Raw genomic sequence first — 18402 nt, 5'->3', positions numbered from 1 at the left:
TGTTTCCCAACTTGTCCTGATAAAAATGCTACCCACTTGTGTGCCTGTGCCTAGTGCCTAGTGCCTGCGTCGGGAATTGATCACCCCAGGGTCAACAGTAGCCCTCATGTAAGGACTACCATTCACCTTTGTGTGATTCATTCCTGTCACAGGCACTAAGCCCAGGCACACCAGTGGGGTTGCGTTTCTATCGGGATAAGTTGGGGGAACACCGAGTGGTAAGCAGTTTGTGAATCCCTGCATATTCCTGTAGTTTAGGTCATAGAAATGCAAAGAAAAATAGTGTTTATATTCAGTTTTTACCTTTGCAGGGCATGCTGGGGGGGGGGGGGCTTTGGGGAATCCTCACAAGCGATACCTCTCTGGACCCCCCTTGATATCTACTTTTCAGAAATGTCTGGGTTTGATAGGTTTCCCTAAATGGTTTCCAATACCAGGACTAATTAGTACACTCACCTTAGTTATCATTATCGCCACAATACGTTTTGGGGCATTTCTTGTCGTGGGAACTAGGCCTACTCACACAAGTGAGGAATCATTTTTAATCAGGAGACTTAGGGGAATGCTGTGTGGAATGATGTTTGTGGCTCTCCTCAGATTCTGGAACTTTGCATCGCTGAAATGTGAGGAAAATGTGTTATTTTAGCCAAATTGAGGTTTGCAAAAGATTCGGGGTGACAGAACCTGGAGAGAGCCTCACAAGTTATCCCATTCTGGATTCCCCTAGATGTCTAGTTTTCAAAATTGTATAGGTTTGCTAGGTTTCTCTAGGTGACGGCTGAGCTAGAGGCCAAAGTCCACAGCTAGGCCCTTTGCAGAAAACGCATCTGTTTTCATTGAAAAAATGTGATGTGTCCGCATTGTGTTTTGGGGCATTTCCCATCGCGGGCAATACGCCTACCCACACAAGTGAGGTACCATTTTTATCAGGAGACTTGGTGGAACACAGAACAGAAGAACAAGTGTTATTGCTGATTGCCTTTCTCTACATTTGTGCCTTCCGAATGTAAAGCAGTCTGTAAGAAAGAAGTAATTTTGAGAAATGCCCTGTAATTCACATGCTGGTATCGGTACCCCTGAATTCAGAGATATGCAAATAACCACTGCTTCTAAACTCCATAGCTTGTGCCCATTTCAGAAATACATAGGTTTTCTTGGTACCTATTTTATACTCTTTATATTTTACCAAATGAATTGCTGTATACCCGGTATAGAATGAAAACCAACTGCAAAGTGCAGCTCATTTAATAGCTCTGGGTACCATGGGTTCTTGATGCCCATATATCCCCGCAACCAGAAGGATCCAGAAGACGGAACTGTATATTGCTTTAAAAAATATGCCACAGTTGGAAAAAGTTACAGAAGAAAACTTAGACAGAAATGGCTGTCTTTTCCAACTCAATTTCAATATTTTAATTTCAACTGTCACTTTCTATAGGAAAACTTTGAAGGATCTACAAAAATGACTCCTTGCTGAATTCAGAATTGTATCTACTTTTCAGAAATGTTTAGCTGTCCGGAATCCGCCACTGGTTTCAAACCCATTTGTGTTACTAACTGGAAGGAGGCTGGAAGCACAAATAAAAATTAGTAAAAATGGGGCATGTCCCGGTAAAATGCCAAAACTGTGTTGAAAACTCTGGATTTCTGACTCAAGTCTGCCTGTTCGTGAAAGCAGGGAAGAGGATTATTTTAGCACCGCAAACCCTTTGTTCATCCCATTTGCAAGGAAAACACCAGATGCTTTCTTCTGCAGTAATTTTTCCCCCCAAAACCCAAGTTTTAACTTGATTTTGGCTAATTTCTTGTTCTCCTCTGGAGGAACCCACAAACTCTGGATACTGTTAGAATCACCAGGATTCTGGAAAAAAGGACGCAAATTTGGCTTAGATAGCTTATGTGGACAAAATGTTATGGGGGCCCAAGTGCAAACTACCCCAAATTGCCAAAAAAGGACTACGCACTGTGTGGGAAAAGGCACAGCAGGTAAGGGGTTAAGGTCTACCACCAAGATTTGCGTATGGAAGGGGATAAGTCTAGCAAGCTTTTGGCTTGGATACTGCAGCACGAGCGAGAACCTCCTCCCATTCTGCATCTTTGTACATTGGATGAACATCTAGTGACTAATAAGTGGGACATCCTACGCACCCCTGAGATGCATTTCAGCGTTGTGTATCGCGCTGGTACGGTGCAACATCCAGGTATGGTGGAGGACTTTCTTGGTGGGGTGGGGTGGAGTTGGCTTGCCTAACACCGGACTGGGAGTGGGACCTGGGTAAGCCATTTACTTTGAAGGAGTTGGGGGTGGCCTTAGGCTAACTTAATAAATCCAGGGCACCGGGCGGGGGACAACGTTCCATTGAGTTTTTCCAGACCTTCTCCACTGAGCTCAAGGAAAAGTTATAGGTGGTATTATTTGAATATCAAAGAGCATGAATTCTTCCCCCTACTATGCGTGAGGGTATTTTATGCCTCATGTTGAAACCCGTGAGGATCCGGTGGACCCCTCTTCATATAGGCAGCTTACTATGCTAAACTTAGAAGATGAAATTCTGTGTAAAATGCTGGCTAAGAGGTTGAGGGGTGTGGTGCATGACGGTGTATGAGGATCAGTGCAGGTTTATGCCGGTCTGTAGTACCACATTTAACTTGTGCTGACTCACCCATGTTTTGCATGAAATGGCAGGGGATAACCGGGATCTGACCCTTGTTTCCCCAGATTTGGAAAAAGCCTTTGATTCTGTGGAATGGCACTACCTCATGACTGTGTTACAGGAGATGGGATCAGGCCCCATATTTCAGGGCTGGGTGCAACTGCTCCACACTGATCCCATAGTGCATATAAAAGTTGGGGGGCCCTCTCTGAGGCCCGAGAGATGGGGAGGGGGCTGCGACAAGGCTGCCCCTGTCGCCGCTCCTCTTTGCCCTGGCAACTGAGCATCTGGCAATATTGTTGCTTATAGATTTAGAGCCCTGGGGCATATGGATCGGCGGTTCCAATTTCATTATTTCGCTTTAAGTTGATGATGCACTCATTTATTTTCACTCTCCTAGGGAAGCAGTTCCCAACCTGATGAGGCTGCAAGCTGACTTCAGCAAGGTATCAGGCCTGAAGGTCAATGTCCAGAAAACAAAGTTGTTTCCTCTGGGGCCCTTGGTGGGGACTCTGCCTGGGCAGCTCCCAGACATGAGGATACATTGGGAAATTGAGTTTTTTCAATATTTAACACTAGGGTCACCCATAAAGAGGCCTCTCATCTACTTCATAATACAAGGAGGGTGCCGGTGGGCCTGGCTACTTTGATTGCCTTCTGGAATAAGCTACCCTTGTCAGTGATTGGCAGAGAGGCGATTGCTAAAATGTTTTTCTTTGGCACTGCCTTTATTTAGAACAGAACTCTTTATTCCCACTCCGCCCACAATTTGTTCATCAGCTTAATAGCTTACTGATATCACTGATTTGGGCTGGGCAGAGGAATGGGGTGGCTCTCTCCATTCTCAGGAGATATGGAGGATGGTGGCTTAGCTCTTCTGGATATCCAGTAGTATAATTTTGCTGTTCACTTGCAGCATGCTGCACATTGGATCATGGTACCCGACAATTGGGAAAAGTGACTTTTCCGGGAGATGCTGGTGGACAATACCTTGAAGAGTACCCTAATTAATGTGAGGGAGCCAGGCAGAGGGGATTGTCCCATATCTGGTTAGGCACACTGCTGAGCTATGGGAGACTGTAGTTCGGAGGGTGATTAATGGCAGGGCTCCATTTGATAGGGAGCTGGGTTCATGGGATCCGGTGCTGTTCCGTGCAACAGAGTTTGACATGTCTATAGCTCAATGGCAGGCAGGTAGCTGTCAGGTGGCTGGGGATTTATATCCAAATGAGGTATTTATCTCCTGGTTACTTCCTACATTATGCTGCACTAGAACACATGATGCAGGAGGTCTGGAGTACTTTCCCAGCTGCACCTCTGCCCTCCCAGGTGATGGGAGACTGCTGAGGTGGGGTGAGGAAGGCAGACACCTAATTACATTGTTTTATAAGGTACAAGCCTCATTATAAGGCCAGGCAAGCTTGGGAGACAGACATGGGACAACCTATAGCAGAAACAGATTTCACTCTGCCTGTGAATTGGTAAGGACGGTGACCTGTAATAGGTTTAAGCTACTCCCTTTTAATTATTTACACCGCATTTAAGTCACTCCCTTTCAGTTCAATAGAACTGGCCCGCAAAGGCGGCGTAGTGTGTGCGCTGCGGCCTTTAGGGGCTACCGTTTTGTATCTTTCCTGGGAGTGCGACGCTGTGCAGAGATTCTGGAGTGCAGTTGTTCCCAGGATTGAAGTAGCGAGCGGGCTTACCATTCCCCTTACACCCGGGCCTATTTGTTGGGCATGATAATATGACCCAGAGGGAGGAAGATCCTGTATAGGCTGACCCAGCTCATGCTTCTCCTGACTAAATGGCGACAGGATGGATGGGGACCAGGGCTCAAGTGGGGAGGAGCATCATTTGCGTTTATCTCATATGGATGACAGGGCTCCCAAAGACATAATGGCTTGGGGTTATTGTAGGACAGATTCAATGGAAATAATGACCCAGATTCTAATGTTGGATCCAGGGATGAGGGGTAAGGATGTGGATGTTATCTGAGAGTTGTGACTACCAGGAGTGGATGTATTGTAATCGCTACCACAGTATTTGGCTCTATGGCTTCGAATATGCTTAATGTATGTATATTCCCTGCACATCTAATGTTTATGTTGCGACAACTGGGAAAACTAACATCTTATTCTAGTCATCTTTAGAGGTTTTTTCACCAATACCTTAAATGCTACCACAGTGGTGTTCTCAGAACAAAACGATATTCACTTTGACGTAAGCCCGCTTAGAAAACAGAGATGAATGAAAATAGGTACTGGCAAAGCCAACAGGTCTGGGTTTTATGTACTAAGACATGCAGCGTTAGCACGTCAGAGGGAGACAAATGGGGTAGCCAGCAGGAGCAGCGAGAGAGAGCGGTAGTCGTAAACTAATATCTCGTACCAGTTTGGTGCAAGCACTGGAGTAGAGGTGGAAGGATACACCCAACTGCATTAAGAGGTGAATACTCTACTGTTTTGAGTCAAGATGTGACTGACCAAAGTCTCAAGTCAATAGCTGAAAGAAGCTGGTTAAGAAAAGCTAATGGTTAAAAAAAAAAAGAGTAGGCCCAGAACACAGGGGTGTGGAATTTAACAAAATATCTACTTGTCTACGAGACAGGTTGCTTCATAAAACTACTTGTCCTGAAAAAAAATAAACCTACTTGTCCCTTTGGTGCCACGTAGTGTGGCGACAACTTATGGCAACATTCTCAGCCTCTGATTTTGCCAGGGCTCGTACTATATTAGGGCTTAAATACTAGCAATTTCTTTATTTAGTTTTCTTTCTGCAGCTCTACATAATGGGGCAGGAGGTAATGGTAACCAATATTTCCAAGGTTGGAATGCCATTTTTAAGTCTATTCAAACCTATTAACTTGCATGATTTAAGGGTTTTCACTTCTCTAATCATTTCCCATACTGAGAAAGGTTGGAAATTTACTCCTGGCAAGGTTCAGAATAAAACATTTTCCAAGGTTGGGGGAAAAAGGGTTAAAGGGAAAGAGAACTTGTAAACGCTCAATAGGTTTTCGCATGAGCAAATCCACACCTGCATATTTGCTTGTGTTAGGATACAGTTCACAAATATTTTCTAGGACTACGATTTCCTGGTCTACTTCTGTAAATTCTTGTGAATTCATGCAATACACAAATCTGCACTAATGCAAACACATATACCATGGGCACTATTTGTGACTTTCTTTAAGAATTGGCCCCCTAATTAGGTCAGGTATTAACCAAGACCTTTTGCTTTATTAAAATTCTCTCTCTCTCTCTATCAGCTGCCTTCACTGTGACTGATTCTACTTGTAGAACCAGCTCCTACTCAGTGCCTGAATATACTCACACAAGACAAGTTCAATGCTCTATAAATTCATGTTATATTACATTACGATGATCGCAATCTGCACTTTCACAAGGAGCATACCAGCACACAAGTAGTTTTGTTCAGTGCCAGGAACTACTGTGGCAATGTGTCCTTATAGTGACCAAAAATAGGTTTTCTTTTTGCTAATATTTGTTACAATGGTGAGTGTCCAGCAGCTCCAACAATAATAAAGTTTTACAAAAGCCATGTAAAAACAGACACGCATTGACAAAACCAAAAGGCTGACCACCAATGTTGAGCCTATTGGCTTTGCCAATGCTTGTTTACATTCATGTTTCCCATTGTCTTGTTTTAACTGGCTATACTAAATTTCCATTTTCAATATTTTTGCATGCATAAACACATTTTACTAAATGATGCTTCAAAGAAATGGTACCTAAATTTCACAGTAATTTATTAGCAAAACATTTCCCCCCCAAGTTGCATTTTTGGTGAACATTTTATTTTGAAAGCAAAATATCATCAATCTTGCATTCAAGCTTCTGCAATAATGTGCATTTAATCAGAAAGCATTCTGGGAGCATTATAGGCAGCCACATATTTTAAACTTCACAAACATGACCACATTTTATTTATTGGAACCACGGTCAGTAGTGCAGTCCGAGCTTACAACATTTATTTACAACACTCGCCCTAATAATAAAGACTTTGCATTATTGAACCTTAAATACAATTTCAAATAGCATTAACATATGGACACATATCAAATGAAGACAATGTCTTTCCCTGCTCTTTAATGTGGTACTGTAAATTGGCAACCAAGGGGTTTGTGCTCCAGGGGGTTGGCCTTCCAGTACCAAAGACAAAATACACTTGAAAACCTGGGCATCGGGATATAGGAATTCTACACCCCTGCAGAACACACTTTTCATTTATTGTTAGCAACAGATCTGTTTGACGGGTGCACTGTCAAAACAAAACATAAAAATATACAAGTATAGATTGCAAAGATTCTGATGTACCTTGGAACTCGTGATATAATCAATATGTAAAATGATACTCGTCACTTGCACACACTTTCCCTTTTAAAATCTGTTTCTATTTTTTAGTAAAAGTAGTAGTTTGCTACTCAGTTATTATTAAGATATGATTGAATGTGCTGCAACAGGATCAACTTAGAATGAGAGAAAGAGGTCCAAATGCAATATGATGCATCTTGTTTGACATAGGTCTTAGGTCCAAGCATGAAAACATGCAGCCACTTAACAGCACTTTGTTAGAGTCCATGTAAATCTATCGAGTTTTCAGCAACTATTTATGAGGCAGCAAGCACAAAGTAGGATCTTTGCCATTTGTGATAGCTCAGGAATGCGAGGTTGAGGTCTGTTGAGGCCAGCTGTATGGCGATTCAAAAATCAAACCCTATATTGTGGTAATGTGAGGAGGTAGTTGATGAAGGAAGGAGACACAACAATTTGCTCTTGGTCATGGTTGGTCAGAGTCCTTGACAGGCTCTGAGGTGTATCTTCTATATGACATTACTTGATTGTTATATACCACTATGCAATCAGCAACCAAAGGCGTATTCTAAAATATAAATTTTCAACATTTTTTGATGCTCAATCATTTGTTGTGTTCTTGAGCTCTGAGCGAGCTGTTTTGAATTCAAGTGTCAGAGCACTGTATGCTCATGTTTGTCATAGAACGATATCGGGCGGGACAAAGCATAGCTATTGTTGTAGACAAAGAATAAATCAATTTTACCAGCGGGGTTTCCCCCACCCAGGAAAACTGAGTGCTAAAATACACCTATTTGTGATTGGGCAGAGCAGAATTCCACACCATCCAACATGTAATTGGGTCCGAAGAAGTATGATTTAAGTCTCCCAACTGAAAAATAAGAATACCGAAGAAATGAAAGTGGAATAGCCAAGTGCAGCTTAAAGTAGACACTCGCGTACATAATATAAAAGACTACTATAGAGTCTAATTTAAAAAAAAAAAAACACACGCACACAAAAGATGCTCAGTAAACACTAACTACAGCACACAGACAGAATGACATCATGCATCTTTGTGTACCCATCACCTCCACTGCTGAACTATTTCTTGTATCTATACCTCGCCCTTTGTTCTGATTCATGGTATCATATCTTGTAAACAATTCCGTGATAAGCACTTAGGAATTTAAGGTGTGCAGTTTGTAATCTGATTACACCTTGTGCCACCAACGCCTTTTTATCTCACTGCGGATAATCATGCACGGGCCAGAGCAAGGCAGAATTAAGCTGCAAATAACCTACACAATAAAACACCACACCAAATCCCCCGTGGCTCACAATGTGCAGACGAATACAAAATGTTTCTCAGAGTAGAACTGCTAAGGATGTACATTATAAGGCAGAAAAGAGAAAAGCGGTCTCACTTACTTCCTTTTGTTACACCAGCATTCCTGACAACTTTTTAGCGGGTCTATATGATTGAAAGTCATTATTAGGGGTAGGTCGCTCCCCCTGCCGCTGCAGCTCCTCTAGTTTCCTGATACCGCCCAGCTACCTCGCAGTAAGTACCCCCCACCTCCCAGCCCCTTGCCCTGCCCCGCGCTACTCACCCTCTCTCCTGCTCCTGCTTCTTTTCTTCCTCTCTGTTTCTTCCTCCTCGCTCCTCTTCTGTAATCTTCTTCTGTACTCTTTTTTTCCCCCGTCTTCTCTCTTCATCTGTGTGCTTCTCAGCCTCTCCTGTCGCCTCTCTTCTTCTTCTGTGGTCTTCTGCCTTCTGTTCTTCGTCCTCTGTATCTTCTGCTGTGATCTTCAGTCTTCTGCTTCCTCGTCCTCTGTCTTCTGTCTTCATCTTCTGTCTTCTGTTTCTTCTGTCTTCTGTTTTCTTCGTCCTCCGTCTTCTGTTCTTCCCGCACCTGCCCTCCTGCTCCTGTCTCACCTCCCCCTCTTTATCACCCCTATCTACCCCGTTCGCTATCTGCCTCCCTCACTCTTCCTATCTACCAATCTACCAAACTCTCAATCTCACTATCTATCTCCCTCACTCACCACCTCCTCCTATCTACCTATTTCTCTATCTCTCCACCTATTTCTCTACCTCTCCCCCCTCCCGCCACCCCCTCTGTTACCTATCTTCCTATCCTCTCACTCTACCTCTCACCCTCACCCACCTCTACAACCCCCCATCCCCATCTTCCCAAACCTACTCCTATCTCTCTCCCTAATCTCCTAAGCTTCCTAACACTCAACCCCCTCCACCCTTAAACCCCCCTCCCCCAGCTCTTCTCACTCTACCTGTCCCCCCCCTTCCTCCTGCTTTTCCGCCGCGACCTCCTGCATGCCCCCGCCCCCCAGCTCTCATTCGCCCCCAGCTGACCCCTTCCCCCCCCTCCTCCCTCTTATGGCGGCCGCTGCACGACAGCGGTAGCGACCCTTGACACAAGGGTAGGTCGCTCCCCCTGCCGCTGCAGCTCCTCCAGGTTCCTGAGACCGCCCAGCTACCTCGCAGTAAGTACCCCCCACCTCCCAGCCCCTCGCCCTGCCCCGCGCTACTCACTCTCTCTCCTGCTTCTTTTCTTCCTCTCTGTTTCTTCCTCCTCGCTCCTCTTCTGTAATCTTCTTCTGTACTCTTCGTTTCCCCGTCTTCTCTCTTCATCTGTGTGCTTCTCAGCCTCTCCTGTCGCCTCTCTTCTTCTTCATCTTCTTCTGTGGTCTTCTGCCTTCTGTTCTTCGTCCTCTGTATCTTCTGCTGTGATCTTCGGTCTTCTGCTTCCTCGTCCTCTGTCTTCTGTCTTTCATCTTCTGTCTTCTGTTTCTTCTGTTCTTCTGTTTTCTTCGTCCTCCGGCTTCTGTTCTTCCCGCGCCTGCCCTCCTGCTCCTGTCTCACCTCTCTCCCTCACTCGCCTCCCCCTCTCTATCACCCCTATCTACCCCGTTCGCTATCTGCCTCCCTCACTCTTCCTATCTACCAATCTACCAAACTCTCAATCTCACTATCTATCTCCCTCACTCACCACCTCCTCCTATCTACCTATTTCTCTATCTCTCCACCTATTTCTCTACCTCTCCCCCCTCCCGCCACCCCCTCTGTTACCTATCTTCCTATCCTCTCACTCTACCTCTCACCCACCTCTACAACCCTCCCTCCCCTATCTTCCCAACCCTACTCCTATCTCTCTCCCTAATCTCCTAAACTTCCTAACACTCACCCCCCTCCACCCTTAAACCCCCCTCCTCCAGCTCTTCTCACTCTACCTGTCCCCCCCTCCCGCTTTCCCGCCGCGACCTCCTGCACGCCCCCGCCCCCCAGCTCCCATTCGCCCCTAGCTGACCCCTCCCCCCCTCCTCCCTCTTATGGCGGCCGCTGCGCAACCGCGCAGCGGGCACGCAGGAGGCGCGCCAGAGGCAAGCCCGTCTGCACCCGTCCGCGCCTGGCCCGCGCCCAGCGCCACGACCCTTGGTCCCCAGCTCTCCCAAACCCCGCTGCTCCGCTACGACCCCACCACCCTCCACGCCCTCAACCCAGGGCGCTCCAACACCTGCTTCCCAGCTCACCCCAAACGCACCCATGGACCCTTCGCCTGCAACTCCTGCAAACGCATCTTCAACCACGCAACTACCACGACCACCAACCCACGCGCCATCAACCACCTCAAGTGCATCCTGGTCAACGCTCGATCTGTCCACAAACACGCCGTTGAACTCTGGGACCTCCTGGACTCCACAGCACCGGACGTCGCCTTCATCACGGAGACCTGGATGAACGCCTCTTCGGCCCCAGACATCGCCACCGCCATCCCCGAAGGCTACAAGATTTCCAGAAAAGACCGCACCAACCAAGTAGGAGGAGGTATCGCCATCGTCTTCAAAGACTCCATCAGCATCACCACCTCCACCGATGACACCCCTCTCGCCGCTGAACATCTGCATTTTCAGATTCGCACCGACCCCAGGACCACCCTCAGAGGATCCCTCGTCTACCGTCCCCCCGGACCGTGCGCCCCTTTCAGCGACTCCATCGCCGACTTCGTCTCCCCGCACGCCCTCGCCTCGCCGGACTACATCCTCCTAGGCGACCTCAACTTCCATCTGGAACAAAACAACGACCCCAACACCACCGCCCTGCTCGACAACCTCGGCCTCAAGCAACTGGTGAACACCGCCACCCACATCGCCGGACACACGCTTGACCCTATCTTCTCCGCCAGCAAACACGTCTCCTTCACCCACACCTCCGCTCTTCACTGGACCGACCACAACTGTGTCCATTTCACATTCCCACGCGAGACCCGCCACCTCCGCACTCAACCCATCCCTCGTCGACAGTGGAACAAAATCCCCGAAGAGCAACTCTTCTCCGCACTCGCCGTCAACCAACCTACCCTCACCACCGACCCCAACGACGCAGCCCTCAGCCTCTCGAACTGGATCTCCAACTGCGCAGACAACCTTGCTCCCCTCAGACGCACGCATCAACAGGCCATCACCAAAAAACCTCTCTGGTTCTCTGACACCCTCAAAGAATCGAAGAAAACATGGCCCGCCCTCGAGAAGGCCTGGCGCAAGGACCACACCGCCGACAACATGACCGCCCTCAAAAACGCAACCCGCGAACACCACCACCTGATCCGCGCAGCCAAAAGGAATTTTTTCACCGACAGACTGGACAAAAACAGCCACAACAGCAGAGAACTTTTCAGCATCGTCAAAGAGTTCTCCAACCCCAACGCCATCACACCCTCACAAGACTTGTGCAACCCCCTCGCCACCTTCTTCCATCGCAAGATCAGCGACCTCCACGACAGCTTCGGACACCAGACCCTACCAAGCATCACCGAACCCACACCCCCGGCCATCACCCTCAACGCCTGGACCCACATCGACACTGAAGAAACCAAAACCACCATGAACTCTATCCACTCCGGCGCCCCATCGGACCCCTGCCCTCACTTCATCTTCAATAAAGCCGACAACATCATCGCCCCGCACCTCCAGGCCATCATCAACTCTTCATTTTCTTCTGCTACCTTCCCCGAAAGCTGGAAACACGCCGAAGTCAACGCCCTACTAAAGAAACCTACGGCTGACCCTAGCGACCTGAAAAACTTCTGCCCCATCTCACTCCTCCCCTTCCCTGCCAAGGTAATAGAGAAGACCGTCAACAAACAGCTTACCACCTTCCTGGAAGACAACAACCTAATCGACCCTTCACAAACTGGATTCCGAACCAACCACAGCACTGAAACCGCCCTCATCTCAGTCACAGACGACATCAGAACCCTGATGGACAACGGTGAAACAGTCGCCCTCATCGTCCTCGACCTCTCGGCTGCCTTCGACACCGTCTGTCACCGCACCCTAGTAACCTGCCTCCGCTCCACCGGGATCCAAGGCCAGGCCCTGGACTGGATTGCCTCCTTCCTCTCAAACCGCTCTCAAAGAGTTTACCTCCCACAGTTTCGCTCAGACCCCACCGAGATCATCTGCGGCGTACCTCAAGGCTCATCGCTCAGCCCGACACTCTTCAATGTCTACATGAGCCCCCTCGCCGACATCGTATGCAAGCACGACATCATCATCACCTCCTACGCCGACGACACCCAACTTATACTCTCCCTCACTAAGGACCCCGCTAGCGCCAAGACCAACCTACAAGAGGGCATGAAGGACGTCGCAGATTGGATGAGGCTCAGCCGCCTAAAGCTGAACTCTGAATAAACGGAAGTCCTCATCCTCGGCAACAGCCCGTCCGCTTGGGACGACTCCTGGTGGCCCACGGCCCTTGGCACCGCACCGACCGCCTCAGACCACACCCGCAACCTCGGCTTCATCTTGGACCCTCTTCTCACCATGACCAAGCAAGTCAACGCCGTGTCCTCCGCCTGCTTCCTCACCCTCCGCAAGATCTTCAGCTGGATCCCCGCCAACACTAGAAAAACCGTGACCCACGCCCTCGTCACGAGCCGCCTGGACTACGGCAATACCCTCTATGCTGGGACCACCGCTAAACTCCAAAAACGCCTGCAACGTATTCAAAACGCCTCGGCCCGCCTCATCCTCGACGTACCCAGCAACAGCCACATCTCCGCACACCTGAGACACCTGCATTGGCTCCCAGTCGCCAAAAGGATCACCTTCCGACTTCTCACCCACGAACACAAAGCCCTCCACAACAAGGGACCGGAATACCTCAACCGTCGCCTCAGCTTCTACGCCCCCACCCGTCTCCTCCGTTCCTCTGGCCTCGCGCTCGCTGCCGTCCCTCGCATCCGCCGCTCCACGGCGGGTGGGAGGTCCTTCTCCTTCCTGGCAGCCAAGACCTGGAACAACCTCCCCACCAGCCTCAGGACCACCCAGGACCACTCCGCATTCCAAACTTGCATTGGCAAACTCAATAGGTCTCAGCAATGGATGGCCTATTGCTTTTGGCAATGGGGTGGTGAACGGGCAGGTGAGGGTGTGAGAAACCAGCAGCCATGTCCTTCGCTGCTGCAGTGCTGAGAGTAGAGCACAGAAGGAACAGAGCGGCAAGAGTCAGGATTTTGACTCGGAGCATGCAAGAGCCCCTGGATTTCATTATGTTTGCTTTTAGAGTGAGAAAGTATAGCTTCATTTAGCTATATCCATGTGTTAGTCCTTCATTTTGGACTACAAATTTGAAGTTGGAGAGTGTTTAATCCAGCCTGTAAGGGATATCTAAGTTCTTTCATATCTAAGGTATTTTATCTTATTTTAATATAAACAAACTAGTCTTTTACTATTCTTGACTAGATTCTCTCGGTGGTAATCCAACACTTTTATGCTATAGGTGATTCTATTTCTGCACTTTATCTAGCATTTTGCTGGACACTAATGGTGCTTTCCTTGGATCTTTAGATTTATTTACCTTTATTAAGCATTGGTTTTATAGATTTTGATCTTGGGCACTTTATCGGTGTTTTTTCTTAATTAAGTCACTTGAGTTGGTCTGGCTGCAAATCTGACATGATTCGAGCCTTCCCCCTATGCAAAGAATTGTAATGAATAATTTTGATGTTTCTTTGATGGCAGATTACAAGATGTACGTATGCCAATTATACTGAATCATAAAGTCCTGATGAAGGTGTATTTATATTTTTCTTCACTCACCGAAACGCGAGTCGGCTTGTAAATTGGCATGTCTTGAACATTGGCATGAAGTGTTTGAAATTGGCAAATTTGAAGCCCTGACCAGGATTGGCTACCATCAGGCCTGTAACACGAGAATTTGAATCAGGAAATTATAACCTAGAATTTGCTGTTATTATGTTGAATTTTATACAATCCAAACTACAACGCATAATTGTAGCATCAAAGCAGTAACTTTATTGTGCTGTTTAAATATCCTCTCATGTATGAGGCGGTTGTAAATTTGTATGTATACTATTTTGTGATTTTGTTGGTTCTGTGTTATTTGTTTATTTTTGCGTATTTACTGGTATGTTTTTTATGTTTTCATATATGTATGTTTCATTTAGGTTAGGGGGTTGTATTATATTTTTTTGGTTGATTCTATGTTGTTTATATTATATGCGAACTGAATGTTTAATTAGCTATAATAAATATCTAAATTGAAATATATTGTATGTTGTATATTTGAATTTAAGATTTCCATTCCTATGTTTGCTATGTTAATGGAGAGTAAACTACGTTATACTCATAGTATGGCTTCAGATTAATACCTTCACAAGAAGGTGATGTTTTTCACTGCAGTCACTCGCAGGAGAGCGAGGATGTGGCAGACTTCCATCCACTTTTTTAAAAAACAAATGATAATAAATAAATTAATTTAAAAAAATAAAAAAAGAAAGGTTCAGCCAGACAACCACCAATATATTTAAAAGACATACCTTAACCTAGGTAACAAGGCAAACTGCTAATTTAGCTGAAATAAATCTTAGGTTTATGCAAGAGTGGAAATGAATACATGAACCTGATGGCAATGTAGAGAAATACTACTTCATTCTGAAAAACAACGACAGAATTACATTTTTTTCCTCATCGTTGACAACTGCCACCTGCACTGTAAGGTACCACAAGGCCCAGCATCTGCCAAGTGCTGTGGAAGTTTCAGCATGGATAGTCGGACTGCATCCATCTATTATGCTGAACGTGGGTGCAAGATATTTTCAGGAAGCCACGCATTATGAATCTCATTAAATGAAGAAAAAAAAAAACACTAATAGGATAGATACATGGCATGTGTTAGTATCCTGGAAAATCATAGTTTACTATTATAAGAAGAAGTAAGTCTTGTGAAAACATAACACGCAATTTGATATGAAACTCTCCTAGAAATACAAAACGGCAAGACTGGGAATGTGCTTGCTATTAAAACAAATACTGGCAAAACCAGGCGTTTTTCACATTTCAAAAGAATGTACAGAAAGTTCAAATTAAACAAGCATTGGCAAACTCAATAGGTCTCAGCAATGGATGGCCTATTGCTTTTGGCAATGGGGTGGTGAACAGGCAGGTGAGGGTGTGAGAAACCAGCAGCCATGTCCTTCGCTGCTGCAGTGCTGAGAGTAGAGCACAGAAGGAACAGAGCAGCAAGAGTCAGGATTTTGACTCGGAGCATGCAAGAGCCCCTGGATTCTGCTCCTGTGTCCAGAGTAGGGAGGGCACCAGGCATTTCTCCCCAGATTTTTACCTTGCCAACGGCTGCCTCAAAAAGTGAGGGAATCAGGACACCGGGCAGTGCACATGCAACAAGAGCAACCACGCACATAGGCAGAATCCAAGGATTGTTCATACAAGCATGGTCAGCAGTTAGTTGTGGTTAGAGGCAGCATTGCACATTATTTGTTCCCACTTCACCAGCCTCCCCAACAAAGAGTAACAGTAGAATCAACAGTCTGTTGTAAGAGTAACGAGCTTAGTCAACAACATCGAAGGGAAGACCAGCACACAAGTACCGGAGAGCAAAACGCTGCATAAAGAGCATGGGCAGCACTGTATGACTTGCCCAGCAGTCGTTGACAGGGCTGCTGCACCTGCTTTGCAGTAAACTGAACTACCAGCAGATTTGGGACGCTTGGGCTGCAGGGAGATGTTCATAACATTGCCTAGAGAGGAACAAACAAAGCGGTTACATATAGCCTTCCTGGAAGGGAGAGTGCAAGGGCTTGTAAACCAAGGAAAAATAAAAACAGCATTATGGGCAAGTGAAAACACCAGCTCTCCTGAGCAGGGCTTGTAAACCAAGAAAAAAATCCCTTTAATGGTAATAAAATGAGGGATAGTGGATTGCCCTGCTTTGGAAGGAGTAAACAGAGGAAGAGGCTTGCCAAACGCATGCCATGCACAAATGGTTAGAAACAATGAGAGCGCGACGATGGAGCCAGCCAAAGGCAAGTCTATGGGCGGGCTGAAGCCCACGATGTAGATACAGCATGTCTCAATTCGAGAGCGCAGCCCAGACCTAAAAAGGCACAGTAATATTCGGTTCATGTAACCTGCTCATACAGTACCTGACGTTCTATACAAACGGTGACGCTTGCTTTGTAATGCACGTCGTAGTTCTGTTGCTGTGCATTTTGGATCTTGTGTGTTGTATATCATGGAGTGTGCACTTGGGGCTGTACAGTATAATGCATGCAGTCTTTTAGTCTTATGAATCTGCGGGCGTGCCTCGTGCAGCGAATTTTTTTCACTTGTATGTTAAGGTTTTGCAGCCTCAGCTGAACATCGTGAGGTACGTATTCTTTACTCTACATTACCTGCAGGGTGCCACGGGAGTGTGAGTTCCAGTTCCACTTTCGGAACCGCGTTACGCGCGCCTCACTCCCAAAGGGATGGAAAAGCAGCATTTCCCGTTGCTATGACTTCGCTCTCTAATCGCTCTACCTTCATCCAGCATTCTTCCTCGGTACTCTTCTATCAAGCAACCGATTAACAGGTGCTCCACATAATGATATGGTTACATGTATCCGCAGACACCAGCGAGACTCTCACAAAACACACTGGCCAAGCTCTGGAAGCTGACAGCAGAAACGTGTGGACGTTATTTTGATAACTTATGACGGCTTTGTACTAGTGTGTTCGGTCACGGTATTTGGACCCTTTAATAACACCGACCTAACCCCTTCCTCTACTAGCTAGAGTTACATTCGAGTCAAAACAAAAAGAAATAGCAAATTCGTATTATGTATACCATTATGTGGTGTTTATTGCCTCCTCCGTTCATACACGTCAAACGTTCGGTGCCCTTTGTTTTGCATCCTACTAGGCTACTCCCACCTCTCTCTGGTGTTCAGATTTTTTTTTTTTTTTTAAATCGGGCAACAGTAAATGCCACAAAGAAGAGGCTGCTGGGAGGTCAACATCCAGCCCAGTAGTGTTTTCACAAGCAGGAGTGGGGAATCCACAAGCACTACACGACCGTAGAAGATCTCCCATGTAAGAGATAGTGGGCAGCCCTCCTCGTGATGAGCCCCAGTTCAAGGTGCATTCGGGCGAGATTCCCGATTCAAACCGCCATCAGAAAGTGTCGCGGATAGGATTCAGGAAATGTCACAAAGAAATCAGGTACAGCAAACCAAAGACTGGGGGGGCTGGGCAGTTTTTTCTAGGGCCTAACAAACGGGAAGCACCGTTCCCGAAACTGTATGCATGGGAAGGCGCCCGGGGGATCCACAATGACTTTTCTACATAAGGCGATAGTGGTTCAAATACAAAAAGCAAGCACCGAGAGACAATAAAACAGTTGCGGTTCCGTGCATAGCACATTAGGACTATAGTTGCGTAGCAATCTCATCTACCTCAGGACCTCCAATCCACAATGTCTAAACACAAAAGGGGTAGGTCGCCCGTCAGAGAGTGTTCAAATCTCATTCCTTTAGCGCTCTCTCCCCCACGACTGCCCTCCCCCTGGTTCTCACGGAAACTGGGTTTGCCGGTGCTCTCCAGCCACTAGAGGGTGTTAGTAGAGATCATAATAACACCACCGTTGTCCGCTTACCTCTGTTCTGTGTCCCTTAAACTCCACACTACGTGCGAAAGCAGCAAGGCGGATCCAAGCAACGACTGCTAGAGTCTCTCCCTTTGGTCGCTAAAAGTGTTAATCTTCTGTCCAACCAATCACAGTCTTCTCAGCATCGTAAAAAAAATCTAGAGCAACAATCCTTTGAGAACATTCGTAGACAGTCCAGCGGGCCCGCCACTAGGCGTCCACACTGGGACTGCCCGTTTGCTTGTTAACTGTGTCACCATGTCAATATGGCGTAGGTGCCTCACTGCTATATTAAAACTTGTAAAAAAAAAAAACTACATATGCTTCTAGGCGCGTTTAAGGTTTTTACTACAATACTGCAAACTTGCAATTTCTACAAATGTGTGGACAAAAGGCACTGTTGACAAAAGAGCACGAACAGGAAAATTATTGTATACACTTTCAAATCCAAGAAATAGGT

At 46.6% G+C, this 18402-nt stretch overlaps 1 protein-coding gene across 1 annotated transcript in view; it reads right to left on the bottom strand.

Annotated features, from left to right (window-relative positions):
* The window catches only part of JPT2 (Jupiter microtubule associated homolog 2), a 198927-nt gene extending 180868 nt beyond the window's left edge, over positions 1 to 18059 (bottom strand). The window contains exon 1 of the mRNA XM_069210636.1: positions 17952 to 18059. The gene's annotated coding sequence lies outside the window, so the exon portion shown is untranslated. The remainder of the gene's footprint in view (positions 1 to 17951) is intronic.
* Between the last annotated feature and the right edge of the window lie 343 nt (positions 18060 to 18402).

This window comes from Pleurodeles waltl, chromosome 10 (assembly GCF_031143425.1).
Source record: "Pleurodeles waltl isolate 20211129_DDA chromosome 10, aPleWal1.hap1.20221129, whole genome shotgun sequence".
In the NCBI taxonomy this organism is placed as follows: domain Eukaryota; kingdom Metazoa; phylum Chordata; class Amphibia; order Caudata; family Salamandridae; genus Pleurodeles; species Pleurodeles waltl.
The sequence above is the reverse complement of the archived record's forward strand: the minus strand, read 5'-3'. Positions and strand labels throughout refer to the sequence as shown.